The 10,863-nt window shown below is 42.4% G+C and overlaps 1 protein-coding gene across 1 annotated transcript in view; it reads left to right on the top strand.

Moving 5' to 3' along the window:
- LOC134440089 (phospholipase A and acyltransferase 3-like) overlaps positions 1-10,863 on the top strand; it is a 28,595-nt gene that overhangs the window by 164 nt on the left and 17,568 nt on the right. The window lies entirely within an intron of this gene.

The raw sequence follows: 10,863 nt of genomic DNA, 5'->3' as shown, positions 1-10,863 counted from the left end.
TGTGTGGGTGTGTGTGTGTGTGCGTGTGTGTGTGTGTGTGTGTGTGTGTGTGTGTACGTGTGTGGTGGTGTGTATGTGTGTGTGTGTGTGTGTGTTTTTTGAATGTGAATGTTTTTCTTTGTGTATACCAGTGACCTTCTCTCTCTCTAGAGCGTTTTCTGTATTATTCAGTTCTCTCTCTCTCACTCTCTCTCTCTCTCTCTCTCTCTCTCCAGGCTCGGTGACTGCAGTATAACAGCAGAGGGCTGTGCTGCTCTGACTTCAGCTCTGACATCAAACCCCTCATCACACCTGACACAGCTGGATCTGAGTAATAATAAACTGGGAGACTCGGGTGTGAAGCAGATATCTGCTCTACGCAGGAATCAAAACTGTAAAGTTAAGATATGCCGCTAAATAGAAACAGTTTGCCCTTAAATAATCAGAGACCACACCCACCCTCTCCATCAACATTTCACACTGCTCCCATCCGGATGGAGGTACAGGACACTCAGGTGGCGACGAGAATGCTTTAGCAAAAGCTTCATCCCATCTTACATCACTGCACTGAACAAAAACCTTCCACAATGACCCTGTATGGTCCCCCCCTGGCTGTGTATGTATGTATTTAGTATGTGATTGTTGGTATGGGTGCATGGTTTATTGTGTGAGTAAGTGCTTACAGTATGTTGTCTGTGTGTAGTATCTGTGTTGGAGTGTGCATGTAGTATGTGTGTATGTGTGTGTATGTGAGAGTAGGCCTATGTGTTTATTACAGTTCAAGGCACTGGATCCGAAATTAAGAGAAAGAGCTATTATCCTCTTCACACGTGGAGATGATCTGAAATCTCAGCACATTCATGATTATGTGAAAACACAAACCCAGATCTCCAGCAGCTCATTAGGGAATGCGGTACCAGATAGCTGGCATTCATCAACAACAACTGTAATAAGAGGGAAGCAGAGCGGCAGGTGGATGAGCTTGTGAAAAAGATATGTGAACTGGTTCAGGAGAAGTATCATTGTCAGGTCTTCCCAAACTATGATCCAAACAAGAAAAAAAAATCTCTGCTAAAGCCTCTAGGGAATATTAGCCTGACGATCTTTCCCTAACCCTAAATACAAATAAGGTTGATGTAGAAGAATATGCTTTTGTGCCAGGTTTTCAGCTTTACCTGAAATTAAGTTTGAATCAAATAAGGATTTTCAGAGGCCCTCAGGAACAGACAATTTATAGCCTATTCCACTCATACAGTACATGTCCCCAAACTTTGTCTTTGCCTATTTAATTCTGAATTTAAAATTAATTGTGCAAAATTGCGTAAAAGATAAGTTGTGCAAATGATTTTTGCCTTCAATGGCATATTTTACCATGTTTACTTCTGACCAAACATTTTCGCCATGCCTGAGTGTCTTTTACAAATATGATCATGATTATTTGTGATACTACTGTGACTATGCATTATTCTCTCACTGTTGTCTTTTCATTTTCGAAGTTGAAACTTTGTGGGCTTATCACCAAATAAATTAGTTTTTGGAATTACATGTATATTCGAATAAAGATTGTTAAATATTGGAGCATCTTTTTTGTGCAAATGTTTTGTTCATTCAATGTTGTTGCTTGGTTCTGTTCTGACTGAGATAGAAGAGTAACAGAAGCGAAGGTGTAATTCTGTATCACCGCTTAAAAAATGTTTCGTTCAATTCAATACATTTACTCTTTGACTGAACATGGCAGTCTTCAAATGTTGCAAGAACCATCCATCTGAATGTCAGTATAGCCTATTGCGCGTGCGCACACAAACACACACACACACACACACACACACACACTCTAGATGCTTTGCCAAGTCAGTCAGTGTTCATGGGCTGCCACCTACTGGTGGGTTCGGGTTACTAGTTGCATCCCTTACAGTATATTCCAGATGCAGAGATGGGCAACCTGCATTCATTAGTTCACAATCAGAGTGGAGTAGAGTACAGTCAAGTAACTGTTATTGATTCTGAAGGTGTCCAGCAGCATACATAAATACACAAATACTTTGAATATATATAGGCCTATATTGCCTAAAGACAAATGTGTGTGTGTGTGTGTGGGGGGGGGGGGGGGGGGTCTGTCCCACATTGTCCCTCCGAAGCATAGCCCTTCCCCTTGTCCCCCCTTGGACTTATTAGCAGGTGGTCACCCTAGCTGGAAATAAGCTACAACAAATATTGCATGGTGCACCTTTAAATATGGCATACACATAACACATACAACAACATGGCACAAATACAACACACATCTGATTGGCATTCATCCAAAAACAGCACTATTTTCCAATCTGTTTACTTATAAGAAATATGTAAGCCCTTAGTAACATAAATTGTGTATGACAGATACTGAAAATGAATTAAAAAAATTGTTTGATTTGTATATGTGGGTTTGTGCCTTGTATGACCCTTATAATATTCTTATGGAACAGATATAATCCATATGCGTTTTAAATAAGACTTTTTCATATGGGCACGTAATTCAACAGTAAATAAAAAAAACATTCAAAAAAACTCGAACGAAGAGAAGACACCAGGGGGTCGTTTCTCGACAGTGCCTTTGCTAACGACTTTAGCCATTTTGTTCGTTCTTAAGACCAACGTTGTAACCAAGGTCTTGAGTTGGTCTTAAGTTGTTCTTAAGTTGTTCTTAAGTTGTTCTTAAGTTGGTCTTGCGTCTAAAGACCAACTTAAGACCAACTTAAGACCAACTCAAGAGCAACTTACGACCAACTCAAGACCGACTTAAGACGGTTAGCAACGACAAGAATCGAGAAACGGACTCCAGAGCAGCTCAGATGTAGCCTGGCTCTCGCGAGACCCCTAGTGCTTCGTGCATCTTCGTTACACTTCGTGAGCTCGCACAGGGGTCTGGTTCAGCCTTGTCGAGCCCGAAGTCCTCGAGTAGAAAATAAACGTGCCCCGACCATTGGATAATGTCAATGTCAATCATCGTGGAGTGAGGCGTTGACGGGTATGACGTAGCATCTTGCGCGACATCACTGTAGTGCTGCTAGCACACCCCTCAGTCAGTGTGGCTAGCACAACAACGGCGGCCTGCATACTGTATGAACTCAGCGATTTCAAGTGTTATCAAAACTACCAAACATTCATTCTTTGAGAGAGGAACAGAAAACAAGGAATTAGTTGGTGGCAAGAACGTTCTCGCTCTTCTTCCAATGATCCACTGAAGGAGAATGAGCAGAGCGCAGCGATGTTCAGTCTTCAACTGTTTACAAGACCAACTTTAAGTGGGGATTTTAGTCGAGAGGTCCATGCCACATATAAATGGTGAGTGAAAACCTCTTGGTTGTTTCTAACGTGTTTTTGATGTGTGTGAAACAATGACTGACATGGTAGGCTACAACTGTGAATGCCCCCATAGTGCCGGTAATTCAATATTGTACAAGCCTCATTTCCAGACCTCGCATGCTATGGTGACTGAGTGCTGTTGATCATAATAGTATGCCAAGATGTCGCATTCAGACCAATTTGTTTATGCTAAGTTCGTGTTAAATTAAATGTACTATCCCCGTGATCGCTGCCAATGCAGCATGTCCCAAAACGTCAGCATGTGAGAGATGGAATGTTTATTTCACGACGACATTCTGACTTCAAACTCACCAGGATGGCTTCCCCACAGACCTATACATATTGGTATAGGTCTGTGGGCTTCCCCTTTTCACTTTCTGCCCTAGTTGTTAACCTGTTTCGATGGTAAAGACTAAAGTAATCACAGATTTTGCATGGTTAAGAGACCTACTTCGTGTGGAAACAGAATTTACACAAGAGGGTACTGGAATAAAAACAGGGTGAGGCCTGTCACTCACCAGCTACTGGCAACCCCAAGTCTCCCTTTCGGTCAGCAGTAAATTTAAAACTAAGTAATAGTAGCCTACTGCTGTTCAGGTCTTAGCCTTAAATAGGTATGAATTAAAATGCAGATACTAGGCCTATAGAGTATTTAGAATTACAGTTGCCTTGTTTGCCGATTCTATTTTAACATTGTGTGTTGTTTTCAGGTAGGCAAGTCATGGAGTTGGCAGCGTCTGCTGGGATTGTCATCACAGACCGGGTCATCCAGCTGCTACACATGTACAGTGGAAATTGAATTAGGCTCTTCCCTCACTTGTACTGTTGTAAACCATCAAATGAACACTCTAGGTAGACAAGACAGTGAGTTCAGTAATGGCTGGCACAGAGCATGCGCACCACAAGTTTGGAGCCAGCCAGGTCATACGTGTTGCACCTACCACAATTCCATTTCTTTGGTCTTCTGTGTTGAGCCCGTTTCAAAATGCGCCTGTACAACCACATGTGTATAGAATCTACACTACACTACTCCACCAAGATCTAGACATTACTGAAGAGTTGGAAATGTTATCATGGTCTGCTGACAGCTGTACAGAACATGTGTACTTAAATACCAGATGTGCCACTTTCATTAACGAGACTGTCTGCTCTGGGTTTGGGACAAAGCCTAATGAGGCAGCAGTCAACAACAGTCCTTACATTTGACATCAGTTACAAAACAACCTATGGTTTTAAGGTACTTCATGCTACTGGTTGTGAGCGAGGCTTTTTGTGACTGACTCTCCCTAATGACAGATTCATAGACATAATGGAACATGTAACACAGCATTAGTTCAGAATCTAACCATCATCCATTAGGAACAAAGAAGTGGAATCTTGTCACAATATCGAACCGAATATTGAACAAATGGTGTAAATAATGGTGTACACAAGTAATTGGAACATATGTAAATACAATTTTATTGTGAAAAGAAAACACTGTCTAATTTTTTTCAATGTACAGTAATGAAAGTGTAAATAGTGACAAATAAGATATCAATTTATATATACACATTTTTTTCTTTTAAATATTGGTTACTGGCAATGCAAGAAACATAGCTTACAAAATGTAGCGTTCTTGGTGTTAGGTGATGTATTGTACAAAATGAAAACCCAAATGGTGACGCACTCCTGAAATGTTGCAAGTTCTTTAAGGAAAATGCCTTGAAATCTTGTTCTAATATTTTGAAAGGCATGGAATCTGTGAGGGGATGTGCTGGGTCCTCTATGCTGTCGTTTCTTCATACACCTCCTGGCGTCAGACACAGACAAAGGAAGTATAGAAGTATATTAGACAAAACATGTCAGAAGGTTATGTGTGACAATTGTGGCTACATACAAGGTTTTGAACAAAAACAACACGGGAATTGATTGCAACACATTTTAAAATATTTCTAGGTGACTTAAAGTTCATTAACAACAGGGTATGCTACTTACTCTGTGTACAGAGTATTTTCCACCCACATGTTGCATTACTGCCCTTGTACATCACTTTGATCAAAAGCGTCTGTCAACTGTAATGTTATGAGGAGTACAGTCTCTTGAGAAATTAATGTAGGTTTAGGTGGATAGTGGTGCAGGACAGCACATATACTTTTCAGTTACTCTTACTAAGAATTCAAACCTGTAACATTGGATACCTTCCGAGGCCACAGGTACAGGTGAGGTCAGCAAGGGTCCTATTTACCTTGATAATAGGTTCTCAGTCATTTCACATCCCCACCCTGATGAAAAAAACTAATTGTTTACACAAATGGGGTTTACACCCCTTAACAATACGGCTTTGCTTGCTTCAGTAATGTACTCTTTGCCTTTGACCTAGCAATGGATGTAATAAATCAGACATACCTTATATAACCGTGGGTCTTGGGTCACCTAATAATGGAGAGAGCGAGAGAGAGAAAAGACATCATCATTGATCAATTAACAATCGCACAGCGTCTGTGTGTGTGTGTGTGTGTCCCAGCTTATGACGTTGAGCACGATTAACTTTGGGTCGTCCGATCAACTAGGGATGGTCACCTACAACTTCTCGAAGTGCTTAGCACACTCACGAATCGACTATTTGAATTGACCACAGCTGAAGTGTTTGAGAATACAATCGCGCACAATAACAACGGCAAAAGTGCGACGGCATGGTCCTCTCGTCGAACCGTAATGCAGTTTCCAAAGTGTATAATAGAACTTAAGACGCCCCATCCTGTCTCGTCTGACGTGAACAGCTCTTTATGCCATCCAAGTTAATCAGACCCGAAGTTAATCGTGCACACCGGGAGTAGTTAATGCAATCCTGGTGTATATTTCTCTCATGGTAGGATATACAAAACGTATGGGACTGTAAACGATTTACTGTATTATCATAGGTAAATTGGCATGCCTAACGGTGACCAGAACACAACCAATAATGCTAGTAGCAACTACATGCTGTTGAGGCTGCATTGTTTTCATATGGCTGGCAATTTTGTCTGAATAACATTTTATCGCTGGTCAATCATTTTCAGCGAAATACACATACTTGATTAAGTTTTATTCATCAATATATGTCACATTGGTTGTGCAGGCAAGCAGACGTCCATTTTGTCTGCAATATTTATCACCCCGTCAGAAACGGACAAACCCATGCCCGTGATGTGTTCACTAAAAGAAAATATAGCCATTTCAAGACATCTAACTTACCATATCTTTGTTGTGATTTATCTGATGCAAACGATGCTGGCACCAAATGAGTAGCCGGTCCTCCTTGGTGCTAGGGGCTGGTAGCATGTAACCTGGCTCTCACGTAGGTGGATTGTCAGGTAGCATGCCGCTGTTTGGACCCTGCAGAGTACTCGTGCACTATGTCGGATTGCCAACCAAAATCCACCGATGCCTTGTGTGTTTTGTAACCGTCAGTGGTCCGATGTCGGACACAGGTGGCATACCACAGGCGGCTTGCCGTTCAAACGCCACCAATGATCCACTATACACATGCTAGCTGGACTGGAACTACTGTCAACATGCTAACTGCTCTGTTGTGGCTTCTATCGCGCGTCGCAGACAACTACGTCACGGCCCGTTTCGATGTGATTGGTTGAAGTAATACGTCACTGTTACCTAATTTCTCCAATCACGTTCGAGCTAGAACAGCAAGGTTACCACCAAAATTCCAGATGGATGACAATCCATCTGCGCGAGAGTCAGGTTAGCTCAGATGGGATTTTCTTCTTAATTCAAATGCACAACATGTTAGGCACTAACGTTTCGATGGCATCGTTTCGACCCATCTTCATCAGAGTCCAGATGTAAAAACAGAAGCACGTGGAACCCCTTTTTTTTTTAAAAAAAACATTTTTCATACAAGAAAATGATGCTCCATCTCGTGCGAGGTTCACCATTACACTGAGGCTTCAATCATAGGCTAAGTGATTCACAAAAGGATCATCTCTGTCAAAGAGAGTCAAAGCATGGGATATAGTGAAGCAGCGGCTCTGTAGACCAACAGGTCTAGTGCAGAGGCATGGGGGAGTTTAAATATGCAGCAAGTTACAGCATATAGGCCTACTGCCGGGCTATTCAATTAAATGTCACCAAGGGCCAGTTTTTCAAATTCCTCCCATCAAAGGTGCCGAACATGGAATATGTATGTATTATGGTTGCCAACTGTCAATGAAAGAAATACGGGGCAGTTCTTTTTTGCAGGGGTCTGGGGGTCCTCCACCATATATTTTTTTATTTCTTAGATGTAATTTCCTGCATTTCCTGGCCCGTTTCGGCTCAATACGGAACCCGTACTTTTATCTCTAAAAGTTTCCATTTTGTTCTGACCTTGTGGGGGGCCAGAGCCTTGCTGTCCAAGGGCCGCATCTGGCCCCAGGGCCGCCATTTGAATAGCCCTGGTCTACTGTATATTAACATATATGTCAATTCTACCACATGTAGACCTGGTGACTGGATTCAAGTATAATGATTAAGTTAGGCCTGGATGTCGGTGGAGAGTAGCCTTCCTCAAAATATAATGGGATTGTTTAATAGAAGTTAGCAGTTCATAATGGGCACCAGAGACACATTGAGTAACAAAGCAAAGATCTGTAGAAAACAAACTGAAAAACGAACTAAAAACTGCAAATAAAAGAATTAGGATGAACATGGAGGGAGAAGAGTAAATAATGAGCAATGAAATTAATTATCACTGTTGTTGTCTGTTGAAATGGTGGCTGCCTTCAATATAGGCCTAAAGTGCTGAATGTTTCTTGTAACAGTTTACCAGAGGCAATAGGCAGCATATTCTCTAGGGCCGGGGTATTCAATTAAATGCAAGTGAGGACCAGTTTTTCAAATTCCTCCCAGTAAAGGGGCCGTACTATACGTAAGTATTATGGTTGCCGACTGTCAATGAAAAAAATATGATATACTTCATTGAGGTGAGGGTGTGGGGGGTCCTCCCCCAGAAAGTTTTGCATTTCTTAGATGTAATTTCCTGCATTTTAACGTCCCCTGTCCCATTTCAGCTCGATACGGAACCCGTACTTTTATGTCTAAATTCCGAAAAACGTTTCCGTATTTCAAGAGGCTTGGGGGGGCCAGAACCTTGGTGTCTAGGCTATGTGAGTATTCTACCGTGAAGTACTACAGTAGCCCTATCCTATGACCAGAGGCTTCAAAACTGAACTGACAGAGGAACCTTTTTAAGGTTTTCCTTCTGCCGGTGCTGTTAACACGGGCAATTTCACTAATTGGCTCATAAACCTGGTTTTAGGGATGTGGTAATAATTAAGATCAGATGGTTCATTGAACTGTCTGAAGCAAACATGTGGCCGCCGCCGGGCTTTTCCACCTCTGCCTATGACATCTGTCCTACCGTGAGGATGAGCTATACGTCTTGTTTTCCACCAGGGGGCAGTAATTCCCACCCACGTCTGCAATCCAAGGTGTGCACTTCTTTACCATGATGATTTCCAAGAAAATAATACCAGATGCATGGAGCGTAATTGCATTAGATAGAGGAGTAGATAGAGCATGTGAAAGGGGGTATTTGTGGTATGAGAAGAAGTCTCAGAGGTGCCCAAGGAAACTCCCCTTTAGTAGCCTAATGCACCATAGGGAACTGAACAATGTGGGTCCATCTCATTATGTAACTTCCCGACCTCTCCCTGTGCTAGTGGCTTCCATGTAGAAAACAATAAAGTGTCCCAGCTGTCAGCCAAGGTACAACAACCTTTGGGGATGACCTTTGAATTGAGCTTTTGCAAGATATGGGGTCCATTCAGCTAAATTGGGCCACTTTTTTGCATATTAGTGAATAAACCAAAGTGGCCCAATTTAGCTGAATTCACCATATTGAAAAATGGTCTATGTCAACGATATCTTGCCTTGCATTGTGAGGCCACAAGAAGAAGGAGAGGATGGGAGGTTATGTTGAAATGGACCCTAGCCTATCAAATGTAATCAGTTCTTAACCCCCACAGCCCTAATAAATATAGCAATCCATCAATAAATAAATAGGCAACACTATTTAGACAATTTAGACATTGTCAGTAGCCTAGACCGCCATGTGAAACAATAAGTGAACATAATTTCAATCTCTTGAAAAGACCAGCTAGGCCTGCACCTTGTGTGCATATGTGCAGTTTTGCCAAAATGGTAGATCATGAGGACCATAGGCTACTGTACACCTATAAGGGTCTGTACTTTTTATAATAATAATTGTAGCAAGCTACAACAACATCACAGCATTTGGGGGAAACACTTCAACATTTAGATTTAGCCATTCTTGGCAGACAATTCCTGTTCTTATGTTTATTCTGTTACAAATGCCAGAGGGTTTGTAATGGATGCAGGGTGGCACTGTGTCCTCTACTTTGAAGCACAGCATGTGAGGGGAAAAAGCTTGCATTTGGCAGGTAACATGCTTCACTGATGCATTCTGTTGCAAAAGTCACGGATTAGTGTTTGTTTTCACATTGATACAAGGTGGTACAGTGTTGTTGGACTCTCCTAACCGGACATTACAATAGTCTGACTTTCCCTCGCGTTACGATGTGCGCGTCGCATCGGTATTGAGAACTGCTGCAACCCGCGGTTAGCTTTCATATAGGCCTACAGAACGCATACAATGAAGAATCGGTCAGTTCGCTGCTGGGGCAATGTGTAAAATAGTAGCATGGAACGAAGTTATATCCCACCTCTGACTTGCTTTGATGCACGTGGGTCTTGGAAGCCCAGTGTGAGTGACTGCCTGGGTCTCAGGGATAGAGAGACTCTTTTTTTCTTCGAGCACTCTTTATTATGCGGGACAGTCAATTCGCGGCATGATTTGGCCTTCAAACGCTGTACGCGCACGCGTTACGCGGGACGGGTGGTCACCCTAGTTCAGATACTGTTTTTTTCTAGAATCTGATTATTTTAATTCTAAGGGGGGGGGGATTCCAACGGGCTGCGCACTGCGTTCGGAGCGCGATTGTCCTCTGAGTTCATCCTGACGACGGTTGTCAAGGGAGGTGCAAGGGGTCTATTATATGGTTGTGACGTCATCTGTCGAATGCTCCATTCATTTCAACGGGGCTCCCCAACGTTCGGACGTCTGTTATTTTTCGATAACGGACGGGTTGGTCTATAACAGACCGCTGTCAATGGCAACAAGACTTTTCACTGCTAAAGCGACTTTTCATCAAGACTCTAATCAGCTGCTGTGATAGACAGCACCCGTTGTCCTGGCTACCGCTGTCAATGGCAACAAGACGTTCACTGCTAAAGCCACTGGCTTGTATACAAGTCAGTGGCTAAAGCGAATGTTTCATATCACTCCGCAGGGGGTCCGGTCTTTTGTCACTCTAATCAGCTGCTGTGATAGACAACACCTGTTGTCCTGGCTAGCCTACCTAGCTGTTGCCTAGTGGTGTTCCACAACGGCACTGTTTTGTTTTGCGCAGCAACAATCTTAACATTAAATAGGTCTAAAGAAATGACCCCGCATGTGTGAATCATTTAAGTATATCCATATAATAAGCGGGTTAACTTTCG

The sequence above is a fragment of the Engraulis encrasicolus genome, chromosome 23 (assembly GCF_034702125.1).
Source record: "Engraulis encrasicolus isolate BLACKSEA-1 chromosome 23, IST_EnEncr_1.0, whole genome shotgun sequence".
In the NCBI taxonomy this organism is placed as follows: domain Eukaryota; kingdom Metazoa; phylum Chordata; class Actinopteri; order Clupeiformes; family Engraulidae; genus Engraulis; species Engraulis encrasicolus.
Note: the sequence above shows the minus strand (reverse complement) of the source record. Positions and strands in the feature narration are given on the sequence as shown.